The sequence below is a fragment of the Buteo buteo genome, chromosome 3 (genome assembly GCF_964188355.1).
Source record: "Buteo buteo chromosome 3, bButBut1.hap1.1, whole genome shotgun sequence".
In the NCBI taxonomy this organism is placed as follows: Eukaryota; Metazoa; Chordata; class Aves; order Accipitriformes; family Accipitridae; genus Buteo; species Buteo buteo.
In genome coordinates, this window is record NC_134173.1 from 5,220,335 (window position 1) to 5,246,406 (window position 26,072).

Genomic DNA, 26,072 nt, shown 5'->3' on the forward strand with positions numbered 1-26,072 from the left:
ATGCAGAATGAGTGAGAGAAGAAAAACAAATGGGAGGAAAAAGCAACTGAAGTAATAGCAGAGACCTGCTCCCTACACTGTTCAAGTACTATAAAATACAGATGAGAACAAAACACACTTGTAATGCTTTCTCATTTTCAGTAGTTTTTATTGCTCATGTAAGAGATCTTTATGATGTTTATTTTTATAAACCCATTTATAAAATAAACACCTTAAGCCAGCATGTTCAGGGCAGTAACAGCTCATTGCTCCATTTCCTGCACTGTGCCAATCGAAGAATTCAGGAACTCTACAGCTTCCTCTATCGCCTGCCTCAGCTTTAAACCACACCACGGCACAATAGAAAACCATCTCACCAAAAAAATGCAACAGCTAGCGCTAATTTATATCCTAAATAATGCCTTTTGGGGGCTACAAACAACAATGAGGGAACTCAATTTAGAAACTGCAGATTGAAAGTCAAAGTTCACCTTCCTCAGCTTGATAGTGTCTTATGTTAAGAACACTGAAGAGTGGAAGAACATGAAAAGCCAAGTCAAAGGGGAAGCTGAGCATTGCAGTACCCAACTACCAACATTTCCCATAAATAGTTCAGGATAGGCTGATGTATACGAAGGCAATTTTCTTTAAAACTAACTGCCATGTTGTAAAATCAAATAATCAAATACGAAGCTGTGTCCACACCTGCAGTATTTGGGTAAGCAAATAATGCCATTAGTTTATATATAATAAATAATTTATGCCTTCAAATTTTCAAAACCAAGTAAGTATGCATTCACCACTGAATTTTACAAAGACAAGCTACTAAAATATTCTGAAACCTCAGGTATCGAGTTAATTACCATAACAAAATTTAAATACAAAAAGACCTCACATTCCATTAGCAGGCAATAAACTGTATTTCATGAAACTATTGTATGACAGATGAGAACCATCATGTCAATTTTACTGCCAAGTAAAGTTCTGATAATTGAACAGAATTTTAAATCATCTGCATTACAGATTCAGGAAGGGATGCAGAAAAACAAATAACCAAAAGCTCTCTATAAGGATTAAAACAGATATATCCAAACCATACTTTTAAAGGGGAAATTCTACTGATTTACTATATCCATAGCATTATACTAGTCAAACAGTCTAGAAACTACCTGTGCTAATTCTACTGATCTTAAACACAGAAAAAAAACTTAAAGTAAACCAGTGACTATCCACACAGATGACACACTATCCACTAGGCTTGCAGGGCAATACTAATCTCTACCTCCTCTAGTGTAAAATAAATAAATAGAAATTTCACTTTTGAGAAACCACAGTGACAAAACTTTGCTGAGAATGTCAGAAAAGCATCAAGTCACCATATCATGTTCCCCACCTGAGACATGCTGTTTTCTGACAGAGGACAACAGTTCAAAGTTACTATCTGCAAGTTAAACGACTACTGATCTACACTGAAACGACGTTTCATTTGCTGATGCAGCATGATGGCCTATAAATAAAATAATAAAAAAATCACAGTATGCAGGCAATAATACCTCTTATGAGTCAACTCCTACAGGTGTGTTCAAAAAAAAAGCTTTCAAAAACAAGCCTCTCCTCTTATCTCAACAGCATGTCCAAAGTAATTTTTTTCTATATATTAGCCAGTCCAATAAAAGATCTCCTTCCACAATATTTGCCTCTGATTAACACATTACATTTTTTATGTCAAAGCTACAGTTACCAAACATTTCATTCTTTTCAACAAGACTGATGTTATCGTACCTCGCATTTCATCCTCTTTCTTTAGAGTAAAAGAAGTTTAAGATGTTTTTTAGAGCAGTAAAGAAGCAGTTCATAGGCAGAACAGAATAGAGACAGAACAGAGTATAGACTCAACACAAGGCTGTGAATCTAAGTGTCCATATTCTATTTCTGATGTTGTCACTAACAGCATTTTGTGAACAGGTCACTTTCCTCCTCTCCAAATTGAACAAGGATCATGACTGAAGTAATTGCCAAAGCATAATTTTTAAAAACTTGGAAAAAGCAGGCAGCATGCTGTAGATAACTGGATCATGAATAAAAAAACTTAAGAACATGTTGTTACAATGCTATCTACTTCCATAGCATGACTGAAGAGACTTTCTACGAAAGAACCAAAGGGAGCTTAAATCCACCATCTCAGATGCTACTGGCAGTGATGACTGATTTCCATTGCCAAGGGGGGAAGAGAAGGAGAACAAACACCTTAATCATGGCCGTGACAGTATTAATGCCACAGAAAGCTAACTCCACTTTTAAAGAAAACGGATATTCCACACGAATTTTACTGATGCATTTTTGCAAAACCTGAGAAATAGCCTGAATTTACAGATGACTGAGGTTTCTTTCTTGTTGTGGGCACAGTTGAGTAGTGGATCAAGACTGTGAAATCTACCTGCCACTTGAAAAGGGGATGAAAAGCAAATAGAAAATAAAGAGCAAGAGGAGCGAATTCAGAACATCATACAGCACTATGCAAAGCCTGCACTAGTGAAGTTGCCACCTTAGAATAATTTTGTATTTTCAATTAAAGTCTCCTCACCTAGACTTTTAATCAATGAAATTGTGAAAAGTTTGGAAGTGCTGGGATCTCCAGCTGCCTGAGGTTTATTTGAAGTATTCAGATATAAAATAAAGCCATTAGTAGTGATGCCTTCACAAGCTTACACACATGCAACATCAGGTCTCCCTACATCAAAACAAAAACTGCATATTTGCCCATCATTACTGTTAAAGATTTCTAATACTGCCCACACATTAGCTAAAACAGTTTTTATTGCTTTCACAAACCTCAGCAGCAGGCAAGCAACAGCTACCAAGACCAATGACAAAAGTTTTTTGCTGCAAATAGTACTCAGGTGACAAACTCAAACAGGTTCTTAAGCAATTTTTAATTATATGCTAGATTTTGATCAGAACTCTTGATCCCATACAAGACAAAGCCAAATTAAAGTTTTGCACTGTCACCCAGTGTTTTCCATTGATGGTTGTTAATCAGTCTGCTTCTCAACACAACATAGGACTGTGCGCCATTCAAACTTGGAAGAAAAAGTTTCATCGCTGGCAGAAAAAAAACCCAGTCCATATTTTATGCAAGAAAACTTTCCTGTTGGAGAAACATCCAGATGTCAGAAGAAAGCCTATCTTGTAAATTGTGTTAGTGAACACAAAACACTCTTTAGATGAGTTATCTTTCTGCACCCAGACTTTTCTTTCAGACCTTAAATTTTCAAACATGATGGAACTGTTTTCTATACATTCATGCTTCATCTATTTTATAATCCATGTTCTGCCATGAGCTTTTAAAATATATTCTCTCAAGCATGACAGAGGACTTCCGCTATAAAGCTTACGGCCACAAAAGGTCCCCAAAGGGATCTGGAACAAAGCACTGGAAATCATGCAGTTCACCACAGAATACTATTGAAAAAGATAAAATGGTAGAATAACTTAACCACAGCAATTCTTCCTTTAAAAAAAAGGAGGCACACAATAGCAGTCAGAAAATTAAAAGTTATGTTATGAAGGGAATTTAAAACTAACAACCTAACTTCAAGCTATAAGGACAGAAAAAATTTCTTTTAGACACTATAGTTGTATTAAATTTATCCTCCAGGACCGTTCAAAACAACACAAGTTCAGAAGATCCTTAAGTCTCACAAAACTGATTTGTTTGAAGGAATTACACAAAGTTCTACCTCTCTAACTACAGGAAAGAACTTGAAAATGTGTTGCAAAAGTCTTGCAACTCAGAGCCAGAACCTAAACAACATGATGAAATTAAAACACCTCCTGATACTTTGATCATAACTGTTACATATTCAGATTAGCAAAACCGAAGGGGGTCATGTATGAAGATTATTTGCCATGTGAAGGAACTGGGGGAGAACTTCTCCAAAAAGTTTACAAATGTGGTGATTTGTAAGTCTTCAAGAAAAAAAAGCAAATAGACACTGAGAAAAGCCAGCCTGCAAACATCTGCACTTTGTAAACAACTGTCATGGAAGAACGGTTTTCTGCTATTCTTTCCTCTTTATCTTCATCTCATCTTCCTCCCTTTTTATGACTGGCTGACAAATTTATATCTTAAGCTTACCAAAGCACACCTTTTTTTTCTTCCCCCTTTGGTTTATTGCAGAGACTTCAAAACATCTACGATCACATCAATTTGTTATCTGCTATCTAATAAGATCAAACTGTTTGCCAGGACCTGCAGTGGCACTGACTGCGCATAGTTTTTGCACAAGTCCCTCTCCTGCATGAAGAGATTAGGTAAACAAAAAAAGAGCAACACTGCCACCCAAAATGGCTAGCCATTTTTCCAATCCCTGCACATGCTTGGGTGTCCTCACTTTAAAAGAAGAAAGCAATTCCTACACACAGTGAAGAAAAAAATAGAGTAAACATAGGACGGGACACGTCCTAGCTTGCAAACAATCTGTGTTTTCTGTTTTTCCATGAGCATTTAAACAGTGTATGCTTTAGACCAGCAAAATCTAAACGTTTACATCTTTACATCCCTGTTAGGCAATTTTTTCATCACCCTACAGCATTAACACGCACCTCCTAACCGCAGCTTACCGTGCCACAAGGAAACCATTCTGAAAAACATTAATCTAAAATAGATGCTCCTGTGTCTTCCCTCCATCACAAATGCAATGATCTTTTGGTCAGCTCCTCCCTTTCAACAAATTAATTCACTTAAGCCCCAAAATAGTCAAAAAGCAGCCGCTCGGTCAGCATGCAACGTGGTTCTGGTGCCAAGCTTAGCCACAAGCTGCTGGCTAGCCGGGTCCCAGGCAGCACGAAACACCTCCCTGGACCCGGGCAGGCAGAGCACCCTTCCACCATCTCAGGGTGGGTGAGAATATTAGGCCAACTTTTAGGCAAACACCTTCCAAATCCTCTGCCATGAAGCTACCAAAATGATACACTTATTTTTCTCAGTTATGTGAGCTTTAATTCACAGCGCTGGCAAAGAGATAAGTCTGCCTGTTCCAGTGGCTACAACTGATGTGGACAGGCTCAGGCTCTGTTCTGACAGCTGGCAGCCAACTCCAAATCAAGCGGAACATACTGGGAACCTGGAAACCTGAGGCCAGTGAAGGGGATGCCCACGAGAAGGCCAAGGGAAGATGGCTTGCATTCACAGCGAGCAGGAACCATGCAAGACACAACTGGAGTTTGGGGGAAGTAAAATGGAACAGGGTAGAGTGGGATTTTTGGAAAGGTGACTTGCTAAAGAGCTGCTTGCTCAACTCCTTTGGGTTTGGTTTTTTGTTTTCTTTTAAGGATTTTTGGCATTTTCTTGGGTTGGTTGTTGTCCCTTCAACTCTCCTACTAACATATAGTGCCTTCACAAGTAATTCAAGCCCACTTAGGTGGTTTTTGTTCATTTTTAACACAGCTATCCAACAAATGAGCATTTATAACAAAGCTTCCTGTTGCTATCTGAAGTAATGCAAGTCTCTTGAACGTCATATTTACAAGCTTGCTAAAGCTCCCATGCATAGCCAGCCTCACAATTCACAGAATTAAACAACCTCCTTGTTTGAAATTGCATCTCTATTATCCACTATATAGCAACTGCTTCTATTTTTCAGAGTCTTAAACCTGGGGACTAGTTTAGTTTTTACATTTCAAATCACTTAATACAGGAGACAAGGCCAGGTGTTTTTAAACACACACAAACCAAAGTTTGCCAAGTAGATCTGACGTTCCCCAATCCTTCCTATTCCAGCTTTTGTATTCCTGGCTGGCAGGTAGAATATGTATCTACTTCCTGCAAAGCAATCTTAGCATGCTGTGGCAACCGATTACAGAGGAATGCAGGCACTAGGCCAGCATTGGTGGTTTATACTGAAACAAGCAAAAAAGGGAGAGCTTTGCTTACAGTGCTGAGATCCGGTATCTCTCTCCCAGTTACCCCACCATTAGGCGCTTTCGCATGGCAGTGATAATGAGGAATGCCTCCTGACAGGCAAATTCCTCCAACTTAAAGTGGGAAGGCTGGGACAGGCAAAGAGGGAGTTGACTGCAGCACCTTATCAGGTCAGAGCTATGATCACAGAACAGTTGGACTGAGAAATAAGACAGAAGTCCACAACCGCTAATGCTTTCTTTCCTTAGTGTTTCTTTCACAACCCTGCAATACACCAAAACTATATTTTAAAGGAAAGGCATCAAAACAAGGACTGCTTGAAAACACAATACTGTGTTTCTGGTTTTGCTTAAGACTAGTCAATTGACCAAAAGCAAGTAATACAGCAAATCAATAAACAAAACAGCTCATTTCCCTGGAAAGAACTGATTGTCATGACAGCTTTAAAGGAGAAATTAATTTGAAATCAATTCTTCAAACAATGTTGTCAAGCTTATTTTACCTCATTAACTGAATAAAGGAGATTAACAACTTGATTTTGAAAGCTATTAGCTAAACCTTTATATAGATTTCTAATATTTAAGCTTGTGTTGTGATCAGTAACAAAGGTAATGACCCCTATTCCAGATTGCCTACCCTAAATTACACCTGTGTAAAAATACTTGGCTTAGCTTATTTAATCTTAATTGCTTTCCTCGTGCAAAATGTACCTTGTCATGACCAGGTAAGTGGTCTGCTTGCCCACAAGAGCTTTCTGAATGTGACATCAATATTTACACATGCTGAATGCACTCAACCCCCACCTGATCTTTGGAATCAAAGTACAAATTCTGGCCTATGCCACATACACTTTCCTACCATTAATAAAACCTAGAATTTCACCTAAACAAGTTTGTCCCTTGCAAAAACAGGGTGGGGATTCAACTTCAGCAGGTAACAGGAATTAACTGCCAAATCTAGCCAAAACTTCACCAAAATTGGTAAGCAAGGTATCTAACCCTCAACCAGGGTAAATTCATGCAGTAGTACTGTCCCCCTTTTGAAGCAATATGACAAGAACAGGAATCCTTTCAAAGTAAAGGCAATTTGCAAGACTAGACAGAATAAGCAGTAGAACAGTTTTGTTGGGGACTGAATGCAACAACAGGCTGGCTGCCTACTCTGAGCCAGCAAATGCAAAGCAGCCAAAGAGAAGCTCAGCAGCATGCTTGAAAGGGAAGTCTAAGAGAACTTCATAGCGGAGCTCTGGCTGGGAAGCAGTTCAAAACCTTGAGGAAAAACAAAAAAAAAAAACAACAAAACAAAACAACCCACAAAAGAAATGCCTCCTGGTTTAATTCTTATTGTGTTCACAAAGAAAGGGCTCCCCTTCCCATAAATTTCCAAATCATTATATCAGATGATGTTCAAATGAAAAAATAAATCAGAATCGATAAGGCTAATTGAATCAACGATTAGTGCAGGCTCTGAAGAGTATAAGGAGTTTCAAGTAGAATAAGTAGAAGATCAGACATGAAAACAAGTACTGGATGAATAAAAGCATAACGGGATAGGTTGGAACAAAGCAAACAGTAATGAGTATGACAGCAATGCAGAGAGTGGAAGAAGAAGAAATTAGATATGATAGTGGAGGGGACTTATCTGGTACCTTTAAAATAATGAATAAAGTTTGTTCCTAAGGAGCTAGATCAGAGCTGGGGGGGGGGGGGGAGGATTTAGGATGGGTGATGTTCTCATTTGTACAAAATTCCTACTAGCACCATTAAAAAAAAAAGTGAGGGTTTAGACCATCAATTACTCTGAAATACAAGACAGGTTTGGGGTGGGGTTTTTTTGTTGGGGCTTTGGCATTTGTTAGGTTTTTTTAAATACTCTTTGAAATTTCAGCATCTTTTGTGGGTTTCCCTTGATAAATATTAGATAGTATGATTTCATGCTGAGCCTGAAACGTTTCCTTGACAGCACTGCTTTTTAGTCCTAGTCAATCTCAAAGTTATCTGCACAGTTGGGTAAGGATTCAGATGCATCTCATTCAACTGTTTGGCGTTATCTTCCTGCTGAATTTGTCCTCTTTTTATCCACCATTACTCAAATACATAGTGTACAGACAGCTGACTAACACTGACCACATATGCACCTTACCTTCTGTGCCAGACATGCACTGCTACACTTAAATACAGATCTTAACTTCTTGTTTTCCAAACAGATAAAGGTTTGACCTGCTGAAGTATAAAATATTTTGTCAGCATTCACTTTTAATGCTTCCAGACCAATTCCTCAGCTCCACTCTGTTACCATCGCCAGAAAGATGAAGAGGAAGGAAAGAAAAGAAAAGGAAATGAAAACCTCAGAACAAAGATGACATCTCTGTCCGGCAGCATCGTCACAACCATCATCACAGACCATACTAATTACTTTCTTCCACCCCAGGCCTCCAACCATATTTCAGTATACAACAGTTTAGCAAACTATTTTCCTCCTACCTCCAAGGACTTTACATTCAATCACCAATATTAAAACATTAAGGAAAAAAACTGGCAATATTGTCAAAGACATACAAAATTAAACTAGTACACTGTAGCATAGTAAGCTTGTAAGAAAAGTGTAGATACGTGTGGACTATGTGCATTCTTGCTTGAGCAGGTTAAATCAGAGGAATCATACTGTAATTTGCTCCATAAGAAAAACAATATTAACTGTTTTGATTAATTAATCAAACATTTGGAAGGTAAAGAGCAGGACATCAAAACAGGTGAAGTTAAGTCCTTATGAGGCTGTAGCACCTTTTCCTAAATTTATGAGTCCAGCTACTACTAAGTTTATTCCAGTTCCCTCTTCATCAACTTTACTGTTACCAAGTCTAAGAAATTTAGTATTAAAATACCACTCTCATTACAAATGCAGTAAAGAAAGGATTAAAAATGTTTATGAGCAAAGGAGTCATGTATCTTCTGGAATAATACTGAAAGGCAAAATAAAGGAAATTAAAGGAAGAAAAGATAAAAATTAATTTTGGTTTATTACAGCCAACTAAGACATCATCTGAAGCATTATTTAAGAGCCCCCCCCAAAAAAAACAGCCCCCCCCAAAAAAAACACCAACCCCAAAACCAAACAAAAAAAAAAACCTGTGTCTGTTTCTGTGTAAAACATACCTTTCTCCAAAACTCAAACCACAGGTTTGAGATGGCCACTTTCCTCTGGTTTCCAGCCATGCACACTTCCAAAACTGGACCACAAACTAGGCTCTAAAACTGAGTTTGGAAGCAATTCCCAGCCTTGCTGGGTCTCCTCCCACTCCCTGAAGAGAGCAGCTCCAGGGTCCCAAACCCCAGCACACCCCTGCCCACGCCGTCAAACCATGCCATGCTGCTGCCACTAAAACCGAACGCGGACGTTCAAGCAACTCGTTAACCACACGGCCAGAATTCCCCGCCAGTGCATGAGAAGCAGGTTCACAAACAACGCCAAGAGATGGTGTTTCCAGAGCACCCATGAGGTGTGCTAACACAGGAGGTTTGCAGTCTCATCGCTGAGAAAAAACCCCAGGAGAATCCTGGGGGCTGCCTGCCTGGAAAAAAAGGACTCATTGCCAGTAGTGGGCATTTAAAACCACCGACTGCTTTATTTTAGGGCTAGTCCATTTGAGGACCTTTTCCCTCCTTTCCTTCCTGCCCCGCCAAAGGAAGCCATCACCAAAATTACTATATTTGTAATTGTGCAAACAGTAGTTAATTATAAATCTAGCAATCAATACAGAAAGATGACAGCACGCCAGTGCCTGAAGCAGTGCTATCTGTTTGAACATGGTCTGTGATGGCTGCAATTAAGGAGTCAGGGAATAGTAAGAAACATCTATATTAAACATCTTGCAGACAAGCACAATGGAAACACCTTGCTCCCCACTTCAAGAACAGGTCCTAAAGTGGTAAGGTGCCAGAGGAAAAAAAAAAAAATATGGTTGATCTAAACACAAGGGAAAATAAAGATATCAAACAATAAAAGAAAAAAATAAAATCAATAGCAACAACACAGGAGGTAAAAAATTAGAAAGTTTTTACTTAAGAGAAATGCTGACCTTGTAACAGTTTTTTCCCTGCTGAAATGCTTTTACTAAGACAATTGCCAAGGTTTCCCATTAAGAGGGCTGGGGGGGGGAAGGAGAGCCTAAGAGCAGCAGCCAAATTCAGAGGTAAGGGAGAAGGAGTCATTATAAAACGGGCTTATTAAGTATATCCATATATAAGTATTCAGCTTTGATTGCAAGGTATCCAAACATTTTGATTGAAACAGTATCCAAAAGTTGCTAAACAAACTCAACCCAAATTATAACTTAGCCAAGTAGTCCCTACGCTTAATTTTACATGTATGTCAGACACAGGTTAACACATAAGGTTTTGAATATTTAAGTATATTTTTCTATGAAGTAGCTTACAGGACTTTGTTATCTCCAGTAAGAGATACTTAAGTTCAATTCTGAAATTCAGGTCTAAATTTTTAGGTTTTCTGCTGCATTGTACACATTTCATGTATTATACATGCAGACATCACCATGCTAATACATGTCTTAGGATTATATCCTAAGCCAGTGCACAGCAGAATTTCCTTGGCAAAATTTGAAAGGCTAGTTAGCATGGTGTTACAAAGAATGTCAAAAGAGCACATTGACTTTTGAATGATTTCTAAAATGAACTGCTGGGACAAGACCAAGAAGACTTGCTGCAGGAAGCCCAACCACTACAGCTGGTCAGTTTGGAAGAAACAAAACAGAAAAAAAAAACCAACAGGATTTATCTACCTCAAAGTGTCTTGAAACATATATATCTCCACTATTTATAAATTTGTCTTAACATGCTCAATTTGTTCTGCAACAAATATATATCAATATGTATATTATGTGTCTATATATACACACACAAAGCCATAAAATCTTCTTCATTCAGGCATTCATCATTTACATATAATCAATAATAAACCAAAAAAAGGGTATTTGGTACTACTAGTCAAATGCTTTCTGATTATATTTGAAACTAGGTTTTTAAACAGTACTCTAGCAGCATGGTGTGCATCAAGCAAAATCCTATAGGAGGCAACTTGACTGAGAGCTCCTTCCTCATTTTAGACTGCTGTCATATAAATAAAAATAACTGAGTATCAGTATTATAGTGGTTTCTCTAATATAGAGCAACAGTGTCAACTCCCTTAATAAGGGTATCGTTTTGTGTTGGTAAAAATTTGCATTGGTGGGCTGACCTACCTCCCACATTTATTTTTCAATGGAATAAAAAATTATTACTCTAACAAGATTAATGTTATTTTCATTCAGCCATCACCAATATTTTAGAAAAACATGGCTATATATGACCTAGATCATAGACAAATCTAGGTTGGAAGGGATCTCTGGAGATCACCTGGTCTAACTGTTCTTGAAAGCAGGGCTTTAAAATAGATTTTCCAAGGTCCCATCAGGTCAAACCTTGAATATATCCAGCAAGAAAGACTCCACCACTTCTCTAGGCAACGTATTGCAGGGTTTAATAGTTCTCAAGGTAAAGACTTTTTTTTCCCTTATATCCAAGCATCTAATTTAAAAACAAACAAAGCAACCCAAAACCAAACAAAAAAACCTACAAAAAACCACAAACAAACAAAACAACACAAACCCCCTCCAAATAAAAGAAGGACTAAACAGGTAGTTTAGTACACCAACAATTTCCTCCTCAAATTTCAACATACTAACCTAACGTATCCCATTGTCCTATAATATAGTTTAAGCATGAAGTGAAAACTGAAATCTCTGTGTTGCAGAAATTATCCAACACTGGACAACTGTCATGTCTTAACACTAGCAATGCAGCAGGAACTGACAGACATTAGAAGTTAACATCTGCAGAATATGTATTTCAAGTCACTACAGTTTATAATACATGTAACTGCTCAAGTTATTTATTTATCATTAATTTGGTAACACATCAGTGATCCCTTTTGGTGGCTACCTCTGGCACCGTTCACTGTCTTACTGAGTCGCATAGGCACGTCAGGATGCCTCTGAAGATGTACGTACTACTACTCTCATCTCTTATGATGCTAGACTGCCACTTCTCCAAGCCTGAGCTCCTCCTCTCTTCTGCTCCCAAATCCCAAGCCTTCGAGTCCCACACGTGCTTCCGTACTGCCAGTCCCCTCTCTTGCCTTGCCCAGCCATTACTTAGAGGATGTAGAGTGAGGCAACATAGGTAGTGGTTGAACCCAAGTCAAGCACCTGCTTGCTCATTAGCCTGTGGGCAAACCAACATATACACTTGCTGAGCCTCACACTGAAGCCCTATCCTTAGGGCAGGCACCAACCTTTTTATATAATTCCCAGCTTAATGTCTTTAAGACATCTCAATTTATTTTTTTTTTTAATCTAAAATACGTTGAAATTAACCAAGAGTCAGACATTACTGGAGTAGGGATGGACAACCACTATGCTCTTTAGACAACAAAACAGGCTCAGGAGTTGAACGTTCATTTGATCCAATGTTGCTTTAGGTCACCTGACAGCACATCAAAGTTAAAAGTACTGAAGAAAGAGAAACTTTCACCTTGTTTACTTGTCACACATCAACAGCCAAAAGGGATCTCAACAGATGGAAAGGAAGGACACTAATAAAGCCAGGCTTGTCACGCTGTCCGACCTTATCTGCTGGCAAGAGGCACAGCCGCTGATTGCCTTGAAGCTGCCATCTAATCAATCCAGTAAAACAGGCTTTTTGGTTTTTTTATTACCCATGTTAAGAGTTCAACTTTGCCTTATAAGGTACAGCAAATGGTTGTAAAGCCAGTTTTTCTCCTCACTGCCAGAAAGAAAAGCAAACGAGCTTCAATGAACCGTGCGAGCCATCTTTAACCAAGAAAGGCCATTACACAATTTTGGGTGTGTGCACCTGGCAGCTGAGGACCATCGACATGCACAGGACTGACCCCATGTCGCGACCGTCCACACAACCGAGATGACACCTACGGGAACACTGTCTTCAGAGCTCCTGTACCATTTGGCCTACAATCTACTTCTGTAGAGAAAGTTGTAAGGATAAGCATGTTATTAATTAATTATTAATATTTGGGCTTAGAAGTAATTTTACTTAAGTAGTGGAGGGGATAAAACCAAGTTTGGCATTTAAGTTAATGTGTTCTGTTTACAAATATTTGGGGGATGGGAGGCAGAGGGAAAAACAGAGGACACAAAAAAAAGCTACTTTTGCCTTTGGTAAATGAGATGATAAAAGCGCTACAGCGGTGGGCACTGGGTAGACTAAGCAACATGCAGATTTATTGTCTTCATAAAAGCTTAACACAGCTTGTATTTGTCTTTGGCTGCTTGCTTTGACACCCAAAAGAGAAATTTTAAACCAGTTCTCTTATAGCAAGAAAGATTTACTTCCTGGGTAGTTAGAAAAAAAACAAATACAGATGACCCTAGCACACAACATGACACTACTCCAAGTCAGTCAAACATAGCACACTCCGGTTAACAAGTAACAGAGTTTGTAACTGATAATAGTAACAAAATCGCTTGCTCTTGAGAGTACCTGATGACAGAGCTAACTTTAGACCCCAGTACATCAGATTGTAGAGGCTCACTTGTTAACACTGCAGTTCAATTCATTAATTAATCTCAGCAGATGCTATTGGAACAGTATGTTATCCATCAAAACTCCTTTTAATAAAGGGTCAGAGTCCTCCTTCACAATCTAAGGAAAATGGGTAACACATTATGAGTAAGCTTGGTTTCCTATATAAAAAGATCACAACTCCTCTATAATAATTTTGCTCCAAGAGGATGTTGTATTTTTTGAAGAAACATTATTTATGTCATGTTTTCAGAATCAAGAATTCAACACAAATAACAGGAAGTTATTCTAGTGATGAATTACCTTTATTACTAGGTCTATTCTGAATGTACCCAGCTTCATATTCCACTGAATCATGCTGTTTGATTGCCACAAAACCTTTGATTGCTCACAAGTCAGATATATCTGTTTAGAAATCAAGTACAGTTAGATAAGTGACACTTACTGTAAAACCAAATGTACCGCTATCTCAGGATCTGAAGCCAATATAATCAGCTCAATATAAATTAACATGTAATAAACAGGGTTTACCAATTCACCACAGATTTTAAACAACTCTGTAATTGTGTTCTGTTCATATAAGGAGAAATAACTAATTTTACATTGCAGAACAGAGTTAAGCGTAGTACTTCTACCACATCAAAATGCAAGAATTTCACAATTAATAAAAGCAAAAAAAAAAAAAAAAATCCCGCAATGAAAGAGGCAGGAACGTGTTTCAGCAGCCAGGCCACAGTGCAAACCTGGAGCAGGGCTTCCAGCAGTTTTGCTCTAAAGTCAGGTAACAAAACAAGCAATCAGTGGAAACAGGCAACAAACTTCTTCCTAGAATGCTCAGTGAAACACTTGGATAGAAAAGAACAAAAAAAGAGTCTCCCATCTTTAGCTAAGGAGTTAGAAATCAAGTGTGTAAATTCACCTTCACATTATGTAATATATGCATAAGAAATTAAATCTCTAAGGAAATGGGGGAAAAGTATTCAAAGCACTGTATTTGCACTTGAGCATTTACCAAACATGTGAAGCTTGTGTCAAAAGGGTAATATCACATAGCCCTCTGTTACTAGTAAGGACATAGATAGTTTCACTACAACAAGATGTCAAAGATCCTATGCTGAATGCAACTGCATATTTGTAAATAGCCAGCTGGGGTATCAACGTGGCACTGAATTATTGTATAGTAATGTACCAGAAAAGCCCATGCTATTAATAAAAGTTGTCTGTTACCATTACACTGGTGGATAGGTGTTTGTTTCACGCTTTAAAAAAAATGTGATGTTGCAAGCCTGTGCATTCAGCTACAACAAACGTATGACGCTCCCTATTCATTCCAGGGAGATACTACCTGATATACGCAGCAGACTGGTTAGGAGCAGAACCTTGGTAGGCAATTAAGTGCTTCTTAATTGAATAGTAACAGCATGCTCACATGCGCCATCAGTTATTTGGTACCTTTGGTCAAAGGTACCGCATATCAGGACAGAATAAATGAAAAGTTTATTAGTTTTCAGACAAAGAAAGTCATATCTGCTCAGAAAAGGCGCAAGACAAAAGAAAACACAACCTTTCCCATTATTAAACACTGAATCACTTCCTAGTTACCAAAAAACCCACTGTGTTCCCCTTAATCCTGGAGCCTTATCAGCTCCCAGGTGCCAAATCACCAGCTTCCTTCAGATAGATATCTTTTTCTCCAGGTGTGCATTTTCAATATGAATAGGAAACATACATAACCAAAACTGGAAAATTAACTTAAAATCCACTGAATTTAATGAAAGGAAAGCTACAGTTAAGACAGCTGCTTTACTACAAGAATATTGCTAGGGAGTTCTGAAATCTGTCAGGGATTTTTGGTCTCTTGCCACATCAGTAGTGTGCCCTGACTGGTGCGGTCCCGCAGACTCTCCCTCAGCTTATGAAACCTTCTGGCAACAACTTCAAAGAACAACTGTGTTGCTAAAGTCAAACAAATCTGAAAGCAAGAAGAATCAGTTGCTGAAGGTTTGTTGGTTTTTTTTAATAAAAAAACCTCCACCATGGCGGCAAATATAAAAAACCCCACACTTGTGTGCAGTCTTATTAAAAGCTACTGTTAATTTAATATACATGAAGTACAGTATCACAAGAATTTTCACAGTTGAAGAGTTGCCCAATATTTACAAATCTGAATTTACTCAGTGACACCTCAAACTGCGTATTAAAAGTATTGATTATGCCACCAATTGTTTCCACAATTATAAATTGTAAAAAAATAATTTGTAATTATATCACTGGCTTTCAACACTGTAACAGCTATTAAATGCTGCTTATGTCCACAAGCAGCCTAAGCTGTGTTGTTCTACTATTGCTTTTTAAAAATTATTTTATTAAATACACAGACAATTTAAGTTTTTAACCAGGTATTCAAACTCACACATGACTAAATTCTTAGCAAGTTTTTCAGATGTCACACAAAACAAATTATATTTACAGAAACATGTTTTGAAGGGAAAAAGGTTTATGATCCTTAATACGATAGGATCTTTCTGTAAAAAGATTCCCAAAAGACATGATCTCTTTTCAAACTAATCCTGGATAGAATAACACACAAGATGATTTTGAGAGTAGCTTATGCTCTACCCAAACTAAAATTCACCAATGAGTTTCCATCAAGCGAAAATTGTGACACTATTTTTACCAGGCATCTGAGAAAGCCATAGTTGAAGGTTGCAATGGGCAGAAGAGAGACCAAAATTGCAGCTGGGTTTACTGTATCATTTAAGTTAACAGAAGGATGGTTCTAATAAATAATTGTATTGATTCATGAATGAATTGAGAGAATGAAGATTTAAAACTAAGTTAGGCATGCGCAAGGGTGGAGATCTTCATTAAACGACAGTAGTCCAGAGAGTACCGTGTGAAAGAGCAAACTATCAGAGTTCAAGAATTTTATCTTCTTAAAGCCTTCTGCTAATTAACAAAATCCATTGACACGCTGGACCCAAAAATAAGAAGCCAGGGACATGAAAAAAGTTTGAACTATACCGTAACTATGGAGTTAATCCACACTGCAGGCCAGGATGTTAGCCAAATTTTTTAAATGAGTTTCCAAGGTGCTTTAATAAATCCTTACTGAGATATATATATATATATGTATACATGACTTAACATACGTGGCAAAAATAGAAATTGTTCCATCCTATAACAACCACTGAAAGCCAATCAGGACAATCTGTGCTCACTAGGTTGCTCAAAAACACCTTTCTTTCCTATAGTAAACATGGACTAACACATTCTGAAATAATATGAAGATAAGGCAAGCTGTACTTTAGCATGTGCTAGCTGATCTTCAAGTTGACCAAAGTACAACCTGCTTTATCTACAGACTAGAGATCTTTAATGTGTTATTTAGAACATTAGCAACACTTTCAAGAAGTTGCCCTCTTCCAGACAAACCACTAGCACTGAAGCAACCACAGCAATCAAAAAATCCTTGCATGTGCTTAACTTCAGGTACATGTCCAAGTTTGCCTACAACCAAAAGCTGTGCCTCTACCTGTACGATTATAGTTCAAGAAGTGCAGTCCTTTCCCATCTAGGTAAGAATATGAAAAAAACAGACAATTGCAAAAGTTATGAAAAGCATTTACACCGATACAGATGTAGAAATAGAAGCCAACTGCACATACACGTCAAATACCTGGGATAAAAATAAGTAGCTTTAAAAAAAACAACACCAAAACTCAGTGAAAGAGCAGAGACCAGACCTCTGCATACCCAGGGTCAATCCCTGGGAGATGCCCCACGTTGAACAACAGGATCCATATTCACACAACTGTGGGCAAAACAACGCAAGAACAACACTACAGTACAAAAGCCCACGCGTATACAAGTCACAGCTCAGGTTCCCAGCTTTGATTCATAAAACACGTCACTCCACAGAGCGTAACTGTATCACATAACTTGCTAGGGAAATAGCCGTGGTTACTCACCACAGTTTGGTGTTACGAACCGCTTGCTCTCTATAATGCTACATACACCAGATTAAAATCTGTCTGGGGGCAGAGGGAGAGGACAGCGGGAAATCAATGAACAAGATGTCAAATCTTAACTACTTTTGTACTTTAAAGTGCAAACAAAACAGCGTTTGACTTAGTAGTGAAATACGTCACTGGTGATTTCAGTTGCTTACAACTGCTCTTTTTCCAAAGCTATTTTTTAAAATCTTGTTTAGGTTAAAAAAACAAAACCAACTGGTTAACAGTGTAACTAATAAATGACTTAGAAAAGGAGCTTTTTCTTCTTCCAATACAAAAAATGAAAAGGTAGCTTTACTGTGTGCACATGCCATGTTTTACTTGTTATTTAAAACATATTGTTGAGGCATCCAGCTTTGGTTAGTACTACTGGCATCTGTCAGAATTACTAAAATTAAAGCTGCTACCAAACCATTGTAACCGCATTTGCCAGCTACAAAGGTTGAAGCATTTTATTTCACACCAATTTTACCATTTCTTCTCTTTCAGAAAATAAAAAAATAAAAGTGAAGCACACTTTAGTATTGTCCACCTTGCCATTTCAGAAATGAAACCTTTTAGCTTGTTTGAAAGGTTATGTGAACTTAAAGGAAAAGTACGTAATTAGTTTCGTATTACATTACAATGGAAGAGCAATGTAGAGTTAGAATCACTTTCCGTACATCCAGTTTTCTTCTTCTTGCAGAGAACTTAAAAATATATTGTTTTCACCTCAAGTGATAAAAAACCTCTCCAACCCGTTGTAAAACGTTACCACCCACTCTGATAACACGCATGTACAGGTTTGAATTAAGGACTGGCTTTTGCTTCCATTTTTCATTAATTTCTATGAGCAGCATCACTAAACTTTAGCGGGGAAGTTCTAAAAAGAAAAACAAGAGATTCCTACGACTGGTATGTTACTGCCTTAATACTGCACAGTATTGATTAAGAATAGTTATCTAACCAGCTCAGAGTGCACAAGCCACTAGGTTGAATTAGGAAGATAAAAACTGGTTCTTGATAAAGATGATAGAAAGTAGGTGGCCGTGGCAAGGGTTACTACATTACCTCTTGAAACATACTGATCTGGTCAATACAAGCAAGCATGCAACATACTACTTTGGCTGTATTTCTACTTTGCAATGCAAGGAAAAGTATCTGTTTCACTTTTGGCGACACACCACCTTTCAAGCCCCAAATTCCTTCTGCTAGAAAAGGGATTATGATCACTTAGCTTGAAGAGCTCCTTTCAATTTCAGATTCTGAAAAACATGGTTTCCTCAGCAGGGCTTTTAGTCATACTTCAAAGTTTGGGACACTCTCTCTCTCTCCCCGCAACATACGTTGCTGTAAGTGTTTGTATGAAACCTAAACTTGCCAAGAGAGGGAACTGATGAAATTACAGCCAATATGGCAAATTAACTTACGCCTGTACCATGTGCAAGCTTCACTGTTTCTTGCCAAGTCCGTGTTGTCTGCAAAACAGCGTTACTTATCTACTATTCTTTAATCTTCATATCCAAGAGAGTTTTGTGGAAGTTTAGCAGGGGGAAGCTAGTCACAGAAGTCAACCGGATTAGCCCCGTCCTAATGATCTTCATTTCAAACAGATGCAATTAGGATAATGTGCTGGCTTCGGACTAAGGGCCCTACAGCCCACAGAGATCTACCACATCCCTTATGCAGTAATACGCTCTCCTGCTAAATCAACAGTGAGGCTTCTCGGACAGAGGAACTGCATTTATTAAAAGGAGAGGTGTTGTTATTCAATGAAGACGCATGCTGAGACAACATAGCAAGGCCACGTGAGAAGGCACTCGTACCGTGGACGTGTGCCAGCCAAAGCTGGAGGAACTCTCAGAACAGTGAAAAGGCAGATACATTTCTGCCTGAACCTTTTCCAAATTTTCCTGGAAACCAATTTAAAAATACCTCACATCTTATTGAGGACTGCCAGATGGAGAATCTGTATTCCAAACGTATGCCCAGAGCCCAGATTTTGCTTGGACTTCTCCAATTTGCAAGCCAAGAGCACACGGGACTCACCAGACGAGCAACAGTACAGCAGTGCACTGAGCACCTATGAGGTTGTGAAGTTTCTGTTGAATCTTCCTGGCTTAGCAGATGGGAACCCTTTCTTTCCATTACTCATGTGCAATATTTAGAAATCTAAAACATAAAATCTAGCAGTTAGGCATGACCAGTGGTTTCAGCACAGTTCAAGTGACTGAATTATGTAAGGAAGTATCAGAATTTCCCTTAGGGAGTAGGCTCTTCAAGATTTTGAATGCAGTTTGCCAACAGGAGGAAAAATTAAGACCAAAAAAAGCTTTATAAAAAGTAAGCTATTGGAGAATGTTTTCTATAGTATCTGTTTTCCTAGCATTTCATGAAGTATTTTCTGTGCAGGGATATGAAAAGAAGAAACAAAAGGAATACAAAGTCCTATACAGGACGCCCGAGTAAGTTTCATATTACAATGCTAATAATAGAAGTAAGAACCCAGTAAGGTTCAGTACATGCTGATATGAAGGCAACAGTATCTTAGGATATAGGGAGATTAGAATAAATTATCTCAAGGTAAGTCAGGATGGAACTTGCAGCACATCTGTTACTCCACTCCAACTGCCTCTGTGCCTGCTCTTTCCCCTCAGTAAACACCCCGACAGAAGAATAACTTACCTCCCATTAATTCACACTTGTCATGAGGTAAGACCATACACACCTTCTGATTTTTAGGCCTTAACAAGAAAACACTACAGCTCATGAAAAGCATCCAACTCCAAAACAAAAACGCAGGCAGAGTGTTTCTGGCTGATACTGACACTTCCATGTAGTCTGGACTAAGTTGCCTAAACCCTGCCTTTCCTGTGGGCTTAACAGATGACCCTAGTTCAGAATTGCCTGTTGATTGATTTAAGTAGCTTCCTACTCAAGTGAAAGCCATCCCATGTTCTAGCCCAAGGTATCCAATGCTCCCATCGGGGGCTGAAATGTCAGAGCTATGGATTCTCACCACCAGCCAGACACCTGCAAGCTGGATGTACTAGTGCTCATCAACATTGTGCCAATCCCCCTTGTTGACTAACCCCGTGCACTTAACACCGTAGAACAAGATATACATTGCACTGCTACACAAAGGTAGCCAGAAGATAAGAGAAACCAACACTACAAGCTAACATCAACTAATATGAGGAGGACTTAAAAGAAATAATTTTTGCCTTGTATACTCAAAGCTGTAGTTTTGGGAAAACAGCTGAAAAATGTTGTTCTCTTGCTTTTCCACTTTAGTGCAAACTTTTCAGTAGATGACCACATGCTGTTGCCTCTGACAGCAACCAGTTCTCAACTTCATGGTTATAAAGCTTACTGAATTGTTTCTCATTCAAAAAAAACCACACCACAAGGTTCCTACAAAACTTACAACGCACATTTACCGTATTTAAAATAATATGGTTGTCGACAGCAGTCCTCATCACCATTAACCTTCAGTTTACTTTTAACTGCTTGATTTGTAGTGAACAAATAGCCCTATGTATAGATGCCAGCACAACAAATACTATTTGTGAACACACAAAGTGACAAAATAGAAGAACTGCTCACTGTTCCCGCATTTAGTCCACCCTGGAGAATTTAACGTGACTTCTGTACACAACACTTTCGGTGTCATGCCTACGTAAGGTTGCTCTTTTAGCATCTATGTAAAGCTACCATTTACTCATGAGTACAAAAAGTACTAAGTCACAGCTTAGAAGTGTATGGACAACTGTCTCTACTATAATACTGACTATTAAAAAATCCCACTCAAGAGCTTTAGAAATTAGTTGCTATTTTAGACCACTGGACTGGATGAAAACAAGATTTATCACGTGACAAGCCATGAATGTATGTATGCAAGAAGGTGATGTTACTACCACACTAGCTTTTTCATTATCATCTTCTGCATTAAGCATATTACACCAATAAAACAAATTGATAAATTACAAAGCAATTATGGACCTTTCTGGATATGCTATTAAATTACAAAGTTCACTTAACTATAGTCTTATTACAGTCTTAGTTTGTACTAAAAGTATTTTGGAGGCTTAGGGGTAAAAAGTTAAGTACTGTACAGTACAACATGTTACTGTGATATTACTCAAAATTTCTGTCCCGAAATCATGAACTAACTGTCCCTGTCTTAGAAGTGATAATGGACACATAAGAAATGCTTATTAAATCGCAGAGAGATATGACAAGTGTTATGAGTTTTTCCAGGAATCTACTGCCAGCAATATTAGAGTGTTTAATGAAACAAAATCAATCTTATCAACACAAGCTGATTCTTCAAATGAGCTGTTCTGTTAAGTGTACTTAGAAATATGTGGAATATTACATTTTTTCTTATGAACAAAAAACCAAAGATGTATTAGACATTTGTCACCAACCCATCAAGACATTTTTGCCACAAGATAGTGCCAGAGAATGTCAGCATCATAAAAATTTAGTATTAGTATTTCATTAGCAAGTTTTTCTTGATATGGTAATTAAACAGACCTTTCTTCCCCACATTCCTGCTTGTTAACGGTTTACTTTACGATCAAAACTGCCCAGGTAATAGGGACAATTTGTTTCTTCTACAGAGTAGATTCAGATAAACTACAAAAAAAAAAAAATAGTGAAAGAGCAACTCCCCTCCAAAGCTAAGTAAGTATTCCACACATCTAAATTCACTTTTTATGAATAACTTTTCTATGCAATACTGTGCAGAATTAGTACTTCAGTAATATATATATTTCTACCAAAAAGACAGTTTTGGATGATCAAAGTAGCAGTACCGGTATTTAATATTATCAAAGTACTGATTTGTTCAGATTTCTATTACATAGATATTAGACCAGTAGCAATTTGTCCAACAAGCTGTACAGCCACGAGGGAAGTAACCACCCTAGCAGGGAAAACCAAAAAAACCCCCTGTATCTTCGAAAGAGAGGAAAGCAACAGAAGGAGAGGCTGACTAACTACTTCAGATAATGTCAGTAAAGAGAGGAAATGAGAAACGCTCTAAGATGAAGGGGAATATTATATTAAAAGAAATACCATCTTCTACTGCCATTGCATGTTTCACCAACAAGGTAACTTGTTTTCACACTTCATGTATATATATATATATATATATGTTAGATATATTGTGGATATAGATACGGATAAACTATGTATTGAAGATTTTTCTATCTGTAAATCAGCACCTGAAATGCTGAAGGTAACCACTGCGGAGACCCGGCAGCCTTCGAGGTGAGCTACCTCCCGGCACATCCAGTACCACAGACCGCTTATCTCCGGGCTTTCAGTTCTGAGCCCTTGGCAGACCCGTGCCGAGCAGCCGTCCGTCTGTCTGTCCGTCCGGGCAGGGGCACGGGCGCTCCTCTCCTAACCCCCCCCCACAGCACCCGGCGCTCGGACGGGCTCCAAAAAAACCCACCAAACTCTTCGGCGAGCTGCTCCGCCAACGTTTTGGGGGAAGAAAAAGTCGGATGAGGGAAGGAACCAAACCAGCTCTATAGCAGGAGTCAGCAAAGGCAAGCGCAGGAGCGACGGGACGGGACCGGACCTTCTCCGGTGTCCCGTTCCGTTCCCCCCCCTCGCCCCGGGGACCCGGCGGTGCCCACCTGCCCAGCCGGCGGGCCGCACCGCCCTCACGCCCCCGCCGAAAACACGAAGCGCGGAGCGGGGAACAGACCACGGAGGGACCCCGCGGGGCAGCACGCTACAAGCTGACAGCCAGCCCGGCACCGCCGCTCACCTTCCCGCTCGCTTTTCCCTCCCCTCACCCCCGCTCCAGCTCCACCGGGAGCAACCCTCGCCCACCGCCGTTCTCCCCCGGGGCCAGCTGCCCGCCCGGCCACTCCACCGGCCGAGGAGAAAGAGAAAAGCACAGAAGCAGCCCCGGCGGCGGCGGCGGCGGCACCACCACCGCCTCCCTGAGGCGCCCCGGCGGCGCCAACTTTCCCCTCAGCCCGGTTTCCACCGCCCCTCACCGCTCCCGCCGCCGCCCCGCCCGGTACCTGCCGCGCTGCTGCTGCCGCCGCCGCCGCCCCGCTGCCCCCGGGGGCGCAGAAGGCCGTTAAGGCCGTTACGGCCGTTACGGCCGCCGCGCGGACTGAGGCGAGCAGGTGCGGAGCGCGAGACCGCGGAACCGACCCCGCCGCTCCCGCCGCCGGCTCCTGCGCCTGGGCTGGGCGGGGCGGGGCGGGGCGGGGCGGGGCGAGGAGCCCCTGTTAGCCCGCGCCCGCCCCCTAGCGGAGCGACGGCCCCCCCCCCCTTGCAACTCCCTGCTTCGGCTCCACTCGGATGCCTTCGGCACTTTCCGGAAGGGGGAATGGGAGAGGCGGGGTGGGGTGAAGGGAGTGGACTCACTCCCGCCGCGCATGCGCCCTAGCGGCGGTTGTCTGGCGGGCACCTGTCCCCACACGGCGGCCGCCATGGCGGGCCTGGTCCCGGTCCCGGTCGCTCCCGGATTCCTCCACCAGCGGGAGGGGAGAGCCGGAGCTGGCCTGCCTGCGGCGTGGGGGCCGTACCTCCTGGCTTGCGGGGCACGTAGGAGCCCTAAGGCGCGGCTTCAGAGGTTGGCATGAGATCGGCGGGGCCTGCCTCAAGCCACTTGAGGCCCAGGCCCCGCTGGCAGACTCTGAGAGGAACCTGGTGTCCGCTTGCGTTATCGCCCGGGTTAGTAACGAGGCAAACGCGGAGGCTGGCGAAGGTTCGTCCAAGAAAGCACAGCCCACCCACTCGCTTCTACTGAAGGGAGGAGGACGGGCCTGGCCGCCGGTGAGGCCAGGGGCTGAGGTTCCCCAGAAGGCATGGGGAGGAGCACTGGCCGTGCCTCCCGCTTTCTTCTCGCCTTCCTACTTCTTACAGGGCATGCGGCAGCACCGTGTGGAGGGACTAGCTCAGGTCTCGCAAGCGGTGTAACTGTGTCAGAGTAACTCTACACCCATGCTAATTAACTGAGCCTTTCAGCAGAGCTAATTAACTGAAGCAGAATACTTCAATGGCCAAGAAATCCGGTGGTATGTTTTCTCCAGTGGCAAAGACAGTTGAAGAAATTTCCAGATGCTTGTTCCTGCTCTTGTGGCACAGTTGTGCTAATGCGACTGTAAATGAGATCAGTGAAACAGTCCAGGTTAGGGCGTACACAAAAACTCTCCAAAAACATATGAAACTTGGATGCTATTTTCCTGATCTGTTTCAGCCCCTGTCCTCAGACATCTCCATTAACACAAATGAAGGGGTGGGAGCTGGGAGTGAACTGCTGTGACAGAAGGTCAGTGCGAGAGACACAGATCCAGAGAAAACTGGAGACATGCCAGAGAAAAGTGTATCAGACTATTCTTTGATGTGGCTATATTGTTTCAAATTCCAAAACTGCCCTTTCCAAACTTAATTTAGGGACCTCTGTGCTGCATTACATAGTATAAATATGCCTGCAGTGGAGATGTGGCTTTCCAAAATGCAACTTGGCTCTTGCAAGTCTGCCGTTCCTTGGTATGCCACTTTGCTGGCTAGTTTGAGTGAAGTAACTTGAAGGTAGCAACTCCAGATGCAGTGAAAGCAGAAGAATGGGAGCCAGTTTGTGCATGTCTACACAACATTGCCTGTCTAAATTCGAGTTCTGGGAGAAGCGTAGCTGTATCACATGTTTTCCCACCAGGGACAATGCACACTGCTGCTCAGCATGGCTGATTCACAGGGTTTTTCAGATTTCCTGCAGATTCCTCTGGACAGTGCTGTCTTACGCTCATGAACATGTTCACCTACCCTGAAGAGCGATCTATCCAAAAGTCTTGACTGAGGAAGCCATCTAATAATCTAATCCCTCTTCATTTATAAAAGGTGCATAGACTTAATCTTCCACACATTTAAATCCTAATGAAATATTCAAAGTCAACAGGCTTCATTCTAGTTAACTGGTTCTGAGACTCAAAGTGGGAATAAGTTAATTTGTTAACTCTGTAACGTTCCTCCAGAGTGTGAGAGTATTTAACTCTGAAATGATAGAGTTTGTAAAAAAGCACTGTCATTGCCATCCCGGATCAGCCCCTTAGGTCAGTGTGTTTCCACCAGAATGTCTCCTACTTAATGAGTGAGGATGAGACCCCTCTAACACTTTGTGTGCCATGGAAGGAAGTTAAACTTCCTTTAAATTGATAGTCTGCATTTCCCAAACAGTCGAAGTACTTTGTAAGCAATAGTTATCACCTCTTCCTTTAGAGGGAATGCAGTAAAATGTGCTGCATGACAGATACATGAAGTTAACACATGGCCAAGGGCCAAGCTGCTGATCCCTTTATTTAAATGAAGGTTACCACATCTTGCCCTCCACATAGTCCCACGTAAGTCTTTGGGAGCATTAATTTAGTGACATGATAGCCAATACTTTCCAGTTAATCATTGTCAGGACCTGATGACTTTTAGAGATGAAATACGAGTGTATCGGGCATTTGATTTAGTTGTACAATTCCTATGTTTCCAGTAGGACCAAAGCTGTTCAGTGGACAACTCTTCCACTACAACATC

General features: G+C 40.4%; 1 protein-coding gene across 4 annotated transcripts in view; it reads right to left on the bottom strand.

The window, feature by feature from the left end:
• The window catches only part of PTPN3 (protein tyrosine phosphatase non-receptor type 3), a 170,570-nt gene that overhangs the window by 106,331 nt on the left and 38,167 nt on the right, over positions 1-26,072 (bottom strand). The window contains exon 1 of one of the 4 annotated variants that reach the window (XM_075022726.1): positions 24,074-24,291. The exons of 2 other annotated variants lie outside the window; for them this stretch is intronic. The gene's annotated coding sequence lies outside the window, so the exon portion shown is untranslated. Of the gene's footprint in view, positions 1-23,560; positions 23,645-24,073; positions 24,292-26,072 lie in introns of those variants that run through there. One more of the 4 variants, XM_075022725.1, reaches the window with a different exon arrangement.